Below are 14,614 nucleotides of genomic sequence, written 5' to 3' on the forward strand. Positions count from 1 at the left end.
ATCTCTCTCTTTTTTTATCATCTGGCTGTCGATTCCATTGTACGATCTTGTCTGTCTCAGAGCAGTAAGCAGCTCTGGAAGAAAAGAAGCGCCTGTCGTAAGTGCATTGCAGTCACGCTTCTTTCTTGTTATACCTTTGCATGCATTTGGACCCAGTGGTATAGTCCAGGGTATACGGGGGTTTACGGAGTATAACTACTTATTTTTCAGTCGGCATTGGGTATACCCACTTCTAAATCCCCCTGATGTGCACCATTCAGTAGTATCTGAGCCAAATTGACCATGTTTTCCCCTAGGATGGTGAAGCCATGACCCGCCCTACTCTGCCTGTAATTGGCTAATACTCGCTGCCTCCACTTCTCAATAATAATAATGATAATAATAATAACAATAATAATAATAATAAATTTTATTCATCAGCACCTTTCAAGACACCCAAGGACAGTGTACAACAAGATAAAACAAACAATCCATAAAATACAAAGAAATAAACAGATGAAAGAATAATTATTATATATAGAAATGAAGATGTAAAATGGAGAGTAGAACTTATGGTGGGTAGGCTATTCTAAAAAGGTGAGTTTTGTTTTAGATTGGTTAACTTTTGGCATGAGGACGGATGAGGAAAATATTGCTAATTAGAAAAGCACTCGGAGAGCGCAGACCTCTGCAAAGGCAGATTGGCCCCCCCCGATCACCACCAAAATCTAATCATTTGTTCCTTGTGCCAGTATCAGCATTTCTTTAAAATCTCCTAACAATATGTCCATAACTTTTGGAGTTATCTTGCTAACAGACAAACACAAAACAGACAAACCCCAATGAAAACACAAGAAAAGCACTCGGAGAGTGCAGACCTCTGCCAAGACAGATCTGCCCCCCCTTGATCACCACCAAAATTGAATCATTTCTTCCTTGTGCCAGTATCAACATTTCCTGAAAATTTCATGAAAATCCGTTCATAACTTTTTGAGTTATCTTGCTAACAAACAAACAAACAAACAAACAAACAAACAAACAAACAAACACACAAACACACAAACATGCAAACACACAAAGCAAAGTGATCAGAATACCTCGTGGCGGAGGTAATAACCTCCTTGGCAGTTGTAACTAGCACCGGTCTACCTCTAGAACCTGACTGGACACCTCAAGTGCCAGTGCCACCCCACTTGATTGACAGGTCACTGCACATCTCTTTGAAAGATGCATGATTGTTGGAAATGCGAACGAGAAAGGCAGAATAAACATCTTTTAAATGAGTGACACATATCGAAAGAACCTACTTTCATGGAATACATATTTCTGAGGTAAGTTTTAAGGTGGTTTCAGAATGAGTCACTGGTTTAAACTACTGGTCATATGACTGCACATTTGGAGAAGAGATTTTGTCGCCAATAGTTCAACTATGCGAGTAGGCTGACGTTATGAAAGGCTAATGTTATGAAAGGCTAACGTTATCCTATGTTCGCCTCATGTTGAATCCATTTCCATTCATGCAGCTGCTTGTGTGACCAGTAAAACCTACAAACTGCTCCTGATCAAGTCATGATCATTTTATAATAGTGAGCAAATACTACTGATGGATTTTTGGGTAAAGTAAACAGAGTAGTCTGACATGTCACTGTTTCTAAAATGGCATTTTTCTGGACTTAAAAAAAAAAGAAAAAACGAACCCAAAAATTGAGAGTATACCCACTTCTCCAGGGACCACTACACCACTGTTTGTACCTGTGCATGCATGTTCACATCTGACTGAGGCCGACTGACAGAGGTGGACAATTAACCACGTCTGGTAATTTGGCAAGAATTCACTCAATTAGCTTCTTCCCATTACGCTAACGAATCATTTCAACGGCGTCGCCTTGAACATTAGCATAATGGCGACGCCAGTGAAGCATACTGTATTAAAATGGCAAGACTATCTGTGCACGCTCAAATACCTGCCTCTTATTTTGCCTTGTTGTTTCTTATAATTTCTCCTCATTTAAATTCACATTGAATCAGCATGTAAGGATTTCACCACTAACCCCCCACCCACCCCCCCGCCCCCAGATACAATATTTACCGCTCGGCTAAGAACAATAGAGCAGGGGTTACAAAACTCCCTTTTGTACTCTGCAGTAGCTGCTCCTGACTCATGGTTCAATCATATTCCGATGCTGATATAAACCAATACAAAGTACTCTTAGTATATGGCCAGAAGCAAAGAGTCGATGCTGCCTTTTTGATGGGGGAGGCCACGCAGCCAGAGAGGAACGCAGAGGCATAAAAAACGGCTGACAAAAGACACAAATGCGAAGTCTGATGAGGAATCTTGACATTTTTCGATGTAAACACACATGTCGGTACTGATTGTAAAGTGGCCGTGATGTTTCTACACTCAGAAGTCCCATTTCATATATGTTTTTTTTTTCTTTTTTTTTTGTCACTCATTCAAAATAGACCAGACAAATGCCAAATATGCCATATTGTCAGAAAGCAAAAAGGAAACGCTTGAGATTCCTCGCATATTTTGAGTGATAAAGTGCTTTGTGTATCTATGTAAGTAAAAGAAAGCCACTTTACTAATACTTTTAAAATACAATCATCGGTGTGAGACTAAACTGGCATCTAAAGTTGGCTTCGAGATAATAAAACAAAGCCAGTAAAACACATGATGCTCTAAATCCCGCTCTGTCCTTGTGCTGTTGTGTCCTTGGGCAAGACACTTCACCATCCTTGCCTCCAGTGCTGCTACTCACACTGGTGTATGAATGCGTATGAATGTTCGGTGGTGGTCGGAGGGGCTGTAGGCGTGAATTGGCAGTCACGCTTCGGTCAGTCTGCCCCAGGGCGGCTGTGGCTACAAATGTAGTTTACCACCACCAGAGGGGAATGTGAGAGTGAATGAATAATGGATCCACTGTACACACTTTGAGTATGAATTCATAGAAAAGCGCTATATAAATCTAATCCATTATTATTATTATTATTATTATTATTATTATTATTATTATTATTATTATTATTATTATTATTACTACTACTACTACTAAACCACCAATAGTTTGATTGTTTGGTTGGTTTATTTTGAGCTTGTGCACTCTATATACAGTGTTGTTTCAATTTCACAATAAGACTGAAAAAATATATACAGCACTGTCAGATGACACTGTCTTGTCTCGTCCTGCCCCTGTACACTTTCATCTATATGAGCCTTCCCTCTATATCACAGGTGTCAAACATGTGGCCCGGGGGCCAAATCCGGCCCACCAAAGGGTCCAGTCCGGGCCTTGGGATGAATTTGTGAAATGCAAAAATTACACTAAGATTTTAACAAGCCTTTTAGTTCAGGTTCCACATTCAGACCAATTCAATCTCAAGTGGGTCAGACCAGTCAAATACTATCATAATAACATATATATAATGTCACCTCCAAATTTTTCTCTTTGTAAATGTAAATATTGTCATGTATTTACACTAAAACAAAGTATAATTTCACAAAAAAAATGAACAAATATGAACAACCTGAAATGTCTTGAAAGAAGTAAGTGCAATTTTAACAAGATTCTGTCTGTTATTAATGTTTTGTGTAATTGTAAATCCACTGTGATCTGTAAGTTATAATGTACATGTGTAAATGATAAACTGAAGCATAATATTGTTAAAATTACACTTATTTTTTTCAGTTTGTTCATGTTATTCACATCTTTTGAAAGGATAGTTTGTAGATGTTAACCTTTTCATAATGTAAATTTACTTTTTTCACTCTAAAACATAGAGAAAAGTTTGGAGTTGAAATTATTTATATATTATTGTGTTATTATTTTACTGGTTCAGCCCACTGCAGATCAAATGTAGCTGAATGTGGCCCCTGAACTATAATAAGTTTGACACCCCTGCTCTATTTATATGTATATGTAAGGGTAGAGACTGCGATCTGGTAGGATCGGCGATTCTACCAGTAGAGACTCCGATTGTAGTCTCTACCAATAGAAACTCCGATCAGAGTCTCTACTGGTAGAAACTCCGATCCTGCCAGTAGAAGGGTTAGGGGTTAGGGTTAGGGTTAGGGTTCGGATCGGAGTTTCTACTGGTAGAGACTACGATCGGAGTCTCTACTGGTAGAATCGCCGATCCTACCAGATCGCAGTCTCTACCCTGACATATACAAGCAAGGAATGGATGAACATGTGAATATAAAGGTTGAAACTGTTACTTAAACACAAGCTGTAATTAAAAATAAAGTTGTCCTCCGAAGCGGGGTGGCGGGAGGTTAAAAAAAAAAAGAAAATAAATAATATATATGCATGTGTATGTATATATATCTGTGTGTATGTATGTACGTACATATATGTGTGTGATTGTATTGTGTGTTTATATAAATTATATTATATTTGTTAATAATAATATAAAGCCAGTAACAAAATTATTTAACAATAAGTGTCAGGCATTAGAGTATGGATCTGTTTAGACTACCATGCTTATTATTATTATTATTATTATTATTATTATTATTATTATTATTATTATTATTATTATTATTACTTATTTAAGGAGAAGGAATGGGAGTTTACAATTTATACTTCTGACTCCTTTTTGAATATGTATTATATGTCTTATGTTTAAATGTTTTGTTTGTTTATTTATTGTTTATCAGTTTATATTTATTTATGAATTATAAATATGCATACAGAAGAAGAAGAAGTTGAAGAAAACACCAAATGACCTTCAAATCCCTTCATTTCTATATTGTTTTAACATTTCCTTGTATATTGATTTAAACTAAACTAGTATAGTATGAAAATAATAATAATTTATTATTTTTACACTACACTATATATATGATATAGTTGTTTATAAAAGCTCAGAGTTAATTCAAAGGTTATTAAATCAAATCAGCAAAAATATTATTAACTAAACGTAAAACCCAGCATTTCCATTCACTGTCATTGATCCAACTCCATGGGTTTAACTGGTGAGTCAATGTTGTAGAAGATGACAGTGTTTCCACGGTAACTACGGAGCCTCTGAACGTCCACACGGGTCATATCTGAACCATGAAAAGATGAAAAACTGTGTTTTACAACAATTATTTACATGTATTCATAGGATTAATGGATCAACAGTAATTAACCCTTTCATGCACGAATTATGAGAACCTTATTCAAAATTTTTTCCCGTGTTTTTATTTCTCTTCAGGCATGAAAAAAACAATATGATTGAAAAAAATCTCCTGAAAATAAATAAATAAAAAAAACCAAAATAAAAAAAATAATAAATTAAAAAAATCTGTATATAAAAATGAATATTAATGAAAAAAAAATCTTATGAGCCTATTTTTCATGAAGTTGCAAAAATGTCCACTCAGCTGGACACCACACGTTCAATTTTTGACGCACAGAAACATGTATTTACTGATGAATTATGTGAAAACTATGGGGAGGGCTTGTGATTCTGGGGCTTTATGCTCAAGAGAGATCTATATAATGTTACCAATTCATGTCAGAAAAGATATGTAGTGTCTTAAAACTTTAATAAAGATGTGTAGAAAAAATTAAAAATTTTTTTTTTTTTAAATCCATGAATATACAATAGAACAGCTGTAGAATAGCTGTCCACTGTAGTGACCAGTGTGCATGAAAGGGTTAAACATTTTAGATCAGTAGATGCTTTTGTTCGATGGTGTGTTTTTGGTTCTTTATGGGTTAAGTTTGTATGTAATATTTAATATTTATTTTAGCATTGTGATAGTGTGTATTGTTTTCAATGTTGGTGTGTGATTATGTTATGTTTGTCAAAGTTGAAGACGTGCTTTAAGATCATGTATAAAGGGGAGGCAAAATGAGCATAATAAGTCTGACTTTGCAAGTTAATTATTTAATTAGTGAAGTTTTTGTGTTAGAAATGTTCATTCTCATGGAGGGATTTGTTGGAGGTATGGACTGGATGGATGTGTGGATTGATAAAGAAATGCGGATGAATGTAATGTAAATGTAAGACAGCAGGGGACAAAAGAGTAAAATGCTCAGGTAGGAGGTAATGGGCAGGATGTAATAAATTCAGTCCCTCCGCACAATTTCTCAGTTTCTTTTGTCATCTATAAACCACTGCTGTTTCAATAATGGAGCCAATTTTGACATTTCCAAAAGACGACGGAACAGAAGTCAATACAAAATTGGGACATAGGAGTTTAACAGACAATCAAGAGCAGAAGTAAACCATAAAATGTCTGAAAGTAAAGTGTAACAACAGAAAATCAGTAATGTCATCCTTCAGCATGCTGATTAGTTTCCCCATCAGGTCTGATCAAGGAAAATCCATGATCCAGAACCACAGACAAGGGAGAAATACTTTGGAGAACCTGTTGTGGTAATCACTGGGAAGTTCTGAATGCTAATTTTGTTTATGCTGTTTCACCATATGACATGTTTTGAGTTTTCTTAGATTTCTTTATGGGGGCAGTCCTGGGTATACGGCATATACCTACTTATTTTTCAGTCAGCATTGTGTGTACATACTTCTAACTCCCCCCTGATGTGCACCATTCAGTAGTATCGGAGCAAAATTGCCCATTTTTTCCATCATTCCACCATTTTTCTTTTCTTTTTTTTTTCTCATGCCGATACTTTTTATTGCTTCCCTGCTGTAATGCTTTGAATGTTTTATGTAAAACACTTTGAATTGTCTTGTATATGAAATGTGCGATATAAATAAACCTGCCCATGATGGTGAAGCCGTGACCCGCCCTACTCTGCCTCTAATTGGCTTATACTCGCTTCCTTCACTGATTAGATTGGTTAACTTAAAGCATGAGGACTGATGAGCCAATCAGAGGCAGAGTAGGGCGGGTCATTCCGTGGAAAATATTGTTAACTAGCGCTGGCAACCTCTTTTATTATTGTTATAATTATTTCTTTAATTATTGCTTTAACACATATTCAATGAAAACATTTAAATTGTTTTTTTTAATTCATGTGTATTATTTCTATGTTTATGTTTTAATTATTTCTTATTTATGTTTTCACATTTTTATTTAAGTTATATTTTTTATGTGTTTTATTTTTATATTTTAATTAATATTTATGTTAATTTTTTATTATTTATGTGGTTTTCTAAATTTATTTCATTGCTTAAAAAATGGCCATCAAAGGTTATGCACATTAAAGCTGTTAAATGGACCGTATTTGTCTTAATTTGTCTTTTAAGTGTAACATTTTACTTACTTCCTTAAAAAAAAATACTGAAAGTGTCGGGAACAGTATCAGGTATCGAATAAATATGCCAAAAAAGTAATCACTATCGTATTCATGGAAGTGTGGTATCATCCAGTATTATCTTACAGTGTGTGAGAACAACGACCTCCACGCTGCAAACACAACAGTGAAAATAGTGGTATTAACTTTTGACACAGACATGTATTTTAAGCAGCACTTATTCTGCAAGGATTTACTTTTTTTTTTTTTTTTTTTTTTATATATGTATTGGGTTCCCAGCAAAATATTTTCTCTCTCCAACAACATGTTGCAAAGGCCCTGTGCATCAAAATGTATTAAGAGTTATCTGAACTTGTGACTTGTGAAAAGTGTGTTGTGATGGGTGACAGCAGTTCAACAAAAAAGCTTTTAAATGCCTTTTTTTTTTTGGCTTTAAATGCAAACTTCTGTTTTGACAGATGTGTCAAAGTTGTGCAGTAGCTGGTGGTTCCTGTGATGAAGCAAACATTTGATTGAAAGATTTTCATAGACAAGACATTGCAAATGATGCAAATATGATCCTTTGTGTGTTAAGTATGGATTTATAAACTCTGACAATAATGACAAAATGACAACATGATGGAAGTTCAAGTGTGTGATTTAATGTGCATTCACTGAAAACACTACGTTCAGACAGCAGGACTTAATGTGCAATTTGGATTTTTTTGTTGAAATCCGATTTTTTTGTGTGCTCGTTCATTTTATTCTTTAAATGTCAAAGTTAAATATCAGTTTTGAGTATGAACTGAATACGACCCTAAAGTGACCCGGATGCGCAAAAGAGGTCCTGATGTAATGCGTGACCACATAGCCATGCACTGTGTTTACAGAAGTGTGTATATTTTCCCAGCCGTTCCCCCTTCTGGGACGCAGAATTGTGATTTGTCGCATTTCAATGATGTAAAAGTCGGATAAATGTGACCTGGCCGTTCAGCCTGAAGTCGCATTGCAAAATATCAAATGCGTATCGGATTTAGGACCACATATGAAAGTGGCCTGGTTCAGATTTGAAAAAAATCGGATTTGTGCTCTTCAAACTGTCTTTAACAGATCGGATACAGGTCGCATATGGGCAAAAAATTCAGATGTGGGCCACATTTGCCTGCTGTCTGAACGTAGCCTTAATTTCACAACTACAAGATGGTTTGTGCAGTTGAGATCATCAGACATGTTTGTATATTTTTGCACACTAATATTCCACTATTATTCCAAATTTGACAATACCTGAATCTGACAGCTGTCGTGTAAACAGCTACCCAACAATAAGCTGAATCCACTCATCTAATATTCTAAATTAGGCTTTTGTCCAAATGGAGCATTTTTTCATTTAAACATATGGAATGTGCTGATATTCTAAAAAAAAAAAAAAAAAAAGGAATCTAATTTGCATGTTTCACAGGTTGCAAAGTTTCAGGTTGTGAAACACAGTCAGCTGGGACAAAGATCATCTCTGGTAAAGATAGACACTCCAAAGTCCACATTTCTATTTGGAGTTTGAAACACGTTATGACAGAGGATATGAACAGATTTACAGATACTGAAAAACGGATCTTTTCGAGAAGGTATTTGAAGGGATAAAACAGTGAGGCTGATATTACACGTCTGTCACCGGTGAAAAACATTATTAGAATAGAATAGAATAGAATAGAATAGAATAGAATAGGCTTTATTGTCATTATACATCTTGTGCAACAAAATTGCAGGTGGTCTCTGCCAGTGACAGCGTACTTACATCTAAGTAACAACGCAAAAGACACAGATATGTAGTTAAAAAATATATATAAAATAGTGTGCAATCGAAACAAATGTGCAAATTAGAGATATATTGTATGAAAGGGTAAAATTTTAAAAATATAAAAGTATAAAAATGTGCAAACGTAGCAGTGTAAACAATATAAGCATTCATGTAACAGCGTAAACAGCGCGAATACAAGTGTAGACAGTGTAAACATATGTAAACATACATGTACCAATGTAAACAGTGCAATTCTAATTCCTGTAATTGTATTCCTTTTTAACCCTATATTGCCAAACGTATCATATTTGATACATGAGATTTGAAGCCCTCTACATGATAAGTGTGATTTTTTTTTTTTCTTGAAAAACCTGATGTATACAATTAGATACATGCAATACACGGATAATCCACCAGGGGGGAGGAAGTCATTCACCAGAGGCCTTTCCAGTGACACTACAAGACTGTCATTAATGAGGAAGGAGGAAGAGCTGTGGCAATTTTGTAAAGGAATTACCAATTTGTTCGACATGTTTGTGTTCTATTATATTTTTTTGTTCAAAAATAATATTTGAACATTGAGACCTGATGTATCAAATATGATACAATATTGAAAGTCATACATGGAAATTGATATTTGAAAAAATATTTTTTTTGGTGTTTCAGAAGGACCAATAAAGGCTCCAGTTTCAAAGAACAGGAATTTTCTGTCAATGATTTAATGGTTCAGGCTTTACAGGGTTAATTGGGGTAATAATTAATATTTGAGGAATATTGATACAGTACATTCACATTGACCACATAAGTGACTTATTTGTAATATTAAAAACCCAGAATATTAATGTGCATGTAAGTATAATCATTGACACTGGGTGTGCCATGTTTTAGAAAATAATGTTTTAACTGTTATAAAAGGTTACAAGTTGATGATTATGAAAAAATGTGGGTCTCAAGGCCCGACCAGTGAGGAACTACTGATCTGAACCAGTCAGTCAGCATTTATACTCATTCCTGGATGACAGTAGACGGTGCCATACGTACTGTATTTGCAGCGGTTGGTCTGTTTATGCAAATACATATATGCATCGTAAATATAGATATGACACAGAGGGAAAACGGGACTGTAATTATGAAGATACTGACTATACAGAGGTGTGTAAAGAAGTTGACCAGGATAAGGTTTTTATATATTTTTTTTTTTGCTCTTCCTGGGTCAAGTTATTTCCAGGACAATACTTAGTCTAGCCTATAGAAATCCCACTGCCACATCAGTAAACTGCTTTTCTCTGCCCTGAGCTCCAACCACTTCAGCACAGGATGAAATCTGTAAGTGACAGCAGATACATAATCTACCGTAGCATTTCTGTATTATCATATGAAAGCCAATGGATGAAAATACTCTGAAAAATATAACTAAAATGAAGCGGAAATCACCAAAAATGAGTCATATAAGCTGCGCATTATGGTATAACTGCCACATAACAGTGTGTAACAGTGAGTAAGAGGAACGATTAACAGCATTAAATGTGGGGCCTCTTCTGAATAAAATCACCAAGGAAAGAAAAGAAGCCCATGGAACATCATCAGAGCATATGTTATGTTGTGATGGAACTGAGGATTTTTAGAAAAACAACACCAAAATAATAGTAAAACAGTCAGTAATGGACAAAGTAATACACAAATATTCTAATTGTACATGTTTAAATGATATCACTGGTCTATAATTTTTTAGAAATGATTTGCTTCAGAGATTAAATGTGCTAAATGTTATATATTTTAATAAGATTAATTGGAAAATAAATGATAAAAGTGCCGGTTTGCTGATGTTTTCAAGGTATGTGATTAAGTGTTATTACACATATATATTGGTTTATGTACATTTATATAATAGTTTTATAAATCTTCCTCTAAATAGAACCTGTAAAGTGAATGTATTCTAATGTGCAGACAGTGTTTTGAAGTAGATCTTGTAGCTCTGAGACAAATATTCCTTTTGAGTCAAACCCATTCTCTCGTTAATTCTTGAATTTCACATTTTGACCCAAGGCTGTATCTTGGAAAGTTTAGCCAACCAGCATTTTTTACTTGATTTTTCTTTATCATTGACTCTCATGTGGTAAAATTTCATTACTTTTATTCTGGAAGCATTTTCCTTGTAGACCAGTGTATTTAGTGTATAATAAAGGATTTATTAAACTTAATAAGGCATTGTTGTAGATCCAGTAGCTGCAAAAAGCGTGTTTGACTTTACGGGTGTATTCACATCTGGAAGGTCCTTTGGTCCACTTATTTGATTTGGATCAAATGCGAACTTTTTTTTCGTTTGAGTCGGATCACATTCTCAGTGCACTTTTTGCTAGTGGACCAAACTTTACACACAGACGAACGCATGTGACGAACTGCGCTGGCATTGGACAGAAAAGTCAGGGACGGGGTGAATCAGAGATGATGGGCGTTGATGAAAACAAACATGGAGGTCCTACGTGCAGTTATTATTTTCATAATATGTATTCTATCTTTACTTATGTTTATGCATTTGGCAGACGCTTTTTTCCAAAGTGACTTACAGGGGAAAACCAATCAAATCACTCAATTGATCAAATTTTATTTATATAGTGCCAGATCACAACAAAAAAAGTTATCTCATGACACTTTACATATAGAGTTGGTCAAAACCAGACTCTACAGGGTGGGGAAGCAAAATTTACAATGAACATTTAGTTGTTTTTTCTCAGCAGGCACTACGTCCATTGTTTTGAAACCAAACATATATTGATGTCATAATCATACCTAACACTATTATCCATACCTTTTCAGAAACTTTTGTCCATATGAGTAATCAGGAAAGCAAACGTCAAAGAGTGTGTGATTTGCTGAATGCACTCGTCACACCAAAGGAGATTTCAAAAATAGTTGGAGTGTCCATAAAGACTGTTTATAATGGAAAGAAGAGAATGACTATGAGCAAAACTATCACGAGGAAGTCTGGAAGTGGAGGAAGCAACAAAAAACGTACCAAAGCTTTTATTAAAGCTTCAAATCCAAAATCCTAAAGGATCCAACCAAATCCATGAGAAAAATGGCAATTGAACTTGAGGTAGACAACAAGACCGTTAGAAATGCAGTAAAATATGATTTGAAGTTAAAATCTTACACAAGAACACCAAAACATTTGTTGACAACAGCAACAAATCCAACTTTAGCAATTTTTTGGGAATCATGTTTATGGCCGCCTTCTAGCCCAGATCTAAACCCTCTGGATTCTGCTATTTGGGGCGTTTTAGAACATGCTACCAATAGAACATCACACAGCAATGTCGACTTTCTTAAAGATACTATTAAAGAAGAATGGGAGAAGTTGTCACCCGAATATTTGAGGAACACTTGCGCAAGTTTCAGGAAGCGTGTGAAGGCAGTTATTGAGGAAGAAGGAGGACACATAGAATAAAAACATTTTCTATTATGTACATTTTCTTGTGGCAAATAAATTCTCATGACCTTCAATAAACTAATTGGTCATACACTGTCTTTCAATCCCTGCCTCAAAATATTGTAAATTTTGCTTCCCCACCCTGTAAGCCAATTTACAGAAACCCAACAGAATCTTTACAGACACAAATTTACAAACATAGTGTTAACTGTAAGAACAGCTCATTCTGAGCCAGTTTGGTAATATGAACATCCGACCAAATGTCAATGAGACATTCAAACTCCTCATTGCTCCACGTCTGTCCACAACTCACGGCTGCTGCTATTAGCTCTTACTACCCATGAGGCTCGGCTACTTCCAGCGGCTACAGTGGCTCATTAAGTACAAAAAGGCGCATGATTCCTTGGTGTGTTTTGGCTCGAGGCCGGTTATATTCACACCAGAAGTGAACCGGCCCAGAGTCCCGTCTCAGTCCACTTATTTTATTTGAATCAGAGTTTGCATGTTTGTATTCACACCTAAAAACAAAGCCCAGACTTTCCAGGTAAACAAACTCTGGTCCCTTTTAAATCTGTTTTAGACTAAACGAAGTAGGTGTGAATACACCCTAAGTGTGTTCCTAGAATGGTGAAGTGAATATTAATCTTAATAAAGCAACAAAAAAGGTAAAGGTAGAGGCTTTGTAAATGTAAGGTAGGTGAACTCAATATGTGTTTCTGTGGCTAATATAAACTATAAAACTAAAGTCATAAGGTTTTAACAATGCTAATAAGCATCTATAAGGCCTATAAAAGCCAATAAGACTAAATATATTAAGTGTTTTTTTTTTTAATGAAAAACTTTAGTTGCCCATCATGAGGATTTAAAAACAATATGTGTATTATGAAGACTAAGAACTATTAACTAGTATTTATAACATAGTATATATATTTCCCATATCATATACGATATACAGGGCATATCAAAAATTTTAAAATTTAACTTTTTTTTCCTCTATTAATTTCAAGATCATATGTGATTTTTTTTTTTTTTTTTTTGAGACACTTTGTATTTTTTTAAGTTGTTCATACTGAAAGAGTTTAGTTTCTCACGAATGAAGACTTAAAGTTACAAGAACCAAAATCAGTGTAGAAAAACTCATACTTTTCTTCTGCAGCTCTCTCCTCTCTGTCCAAAGCATAAGATTAAATAAAAACACAGAAGAACCTGATGCTATGTCATGCTGTTTATGAAAAAAACCAAAGGCACATTTGTGAGTTTCCACATTTGAGACAAGGAACGGAACAGTACAGTCCAAGTTGCATTTGACAGAAATTGACCAGTAATTGGCAATTGCTGCTGTCAATCAAGCATTTAACCCTCCTATCTGTGTTAAGACAACTCTGATTTGACAAAATCTGGACGTCACAGGATAGATTTTCTAAGGCCTCAAAACATAGACGAAGAATCGATTCAGCGAGTCTTAAATCATCTTAGACCACTTGAAATACAATATGATTAAATGTTTGAAGCTTTACTAACATTTTCATTACAGAGTCCTTCTAGAACATTGTCTAATATAATTTTTCAACAGAATGTTAAAAGATTTCAGCTCTCCCTAATGAGAACAGGATAAACTGTAGCCTCAACTGTAATCATTCTGATATAAAATAATGAGCGGCCTTATTTGAAGCCATTCCTAACCTGACGTGTGTCCGTATGGGTGCTCAGGTATTAACGTCTGAGGATCGGGAAGATTTGTCTACCCCGTGGCCTCACAAAACGCAGCCCAGTCCTCAATTAATTGCACTGATTGGTAGCTCACATTCAATTTGAACTCAATTATGCAGCGTGTCACGCGGCCAGAAGGAGTCAAACACAGATGCACGACGACTCCACCTGAAAGCCGGTGGCGGTGACGGAGGCTGAGAGATGACTGTGTCGATACAGCTGAGACCGAATAGTGTAAGTGGTTAGCAATTAGAGCCAAGCAGTTAGAAGAGGCTGCTCACAATGAAGACGTACAGTCTTCTGGTGAGTACTTAGAGCCATAAAGTGTCGACCTATTGTTCTTAAAGCTGCGTAGGACTTTCAACACCAAATTTTCATCACATCTGTAAAACCCGAGTCATAGCCTAAGTATCACAAATCTGTTAGTCTATCCATGACTTGGGTCCCCTATCTATAAGCACTCTTACTTCTTTGGGTTTCCCTTTCATGTACATCTGTTGT

The sequence above is a fragment of the Sphaeramia orbicularis genome, chromosome 14 (genome assembly GCF_902148855.1).
Source record: "Sphaeramia orbicularis chromosome 14, fSphaOr1.1, whole genome shotgun sequence".
Classification (NCBI taxonomy): Eukaryota; Metazoa; Chordata; class Actinopteri; order Kurtiformes; family Apogonidae; genus Sphaeramia; species Sphaeramia orbicularis.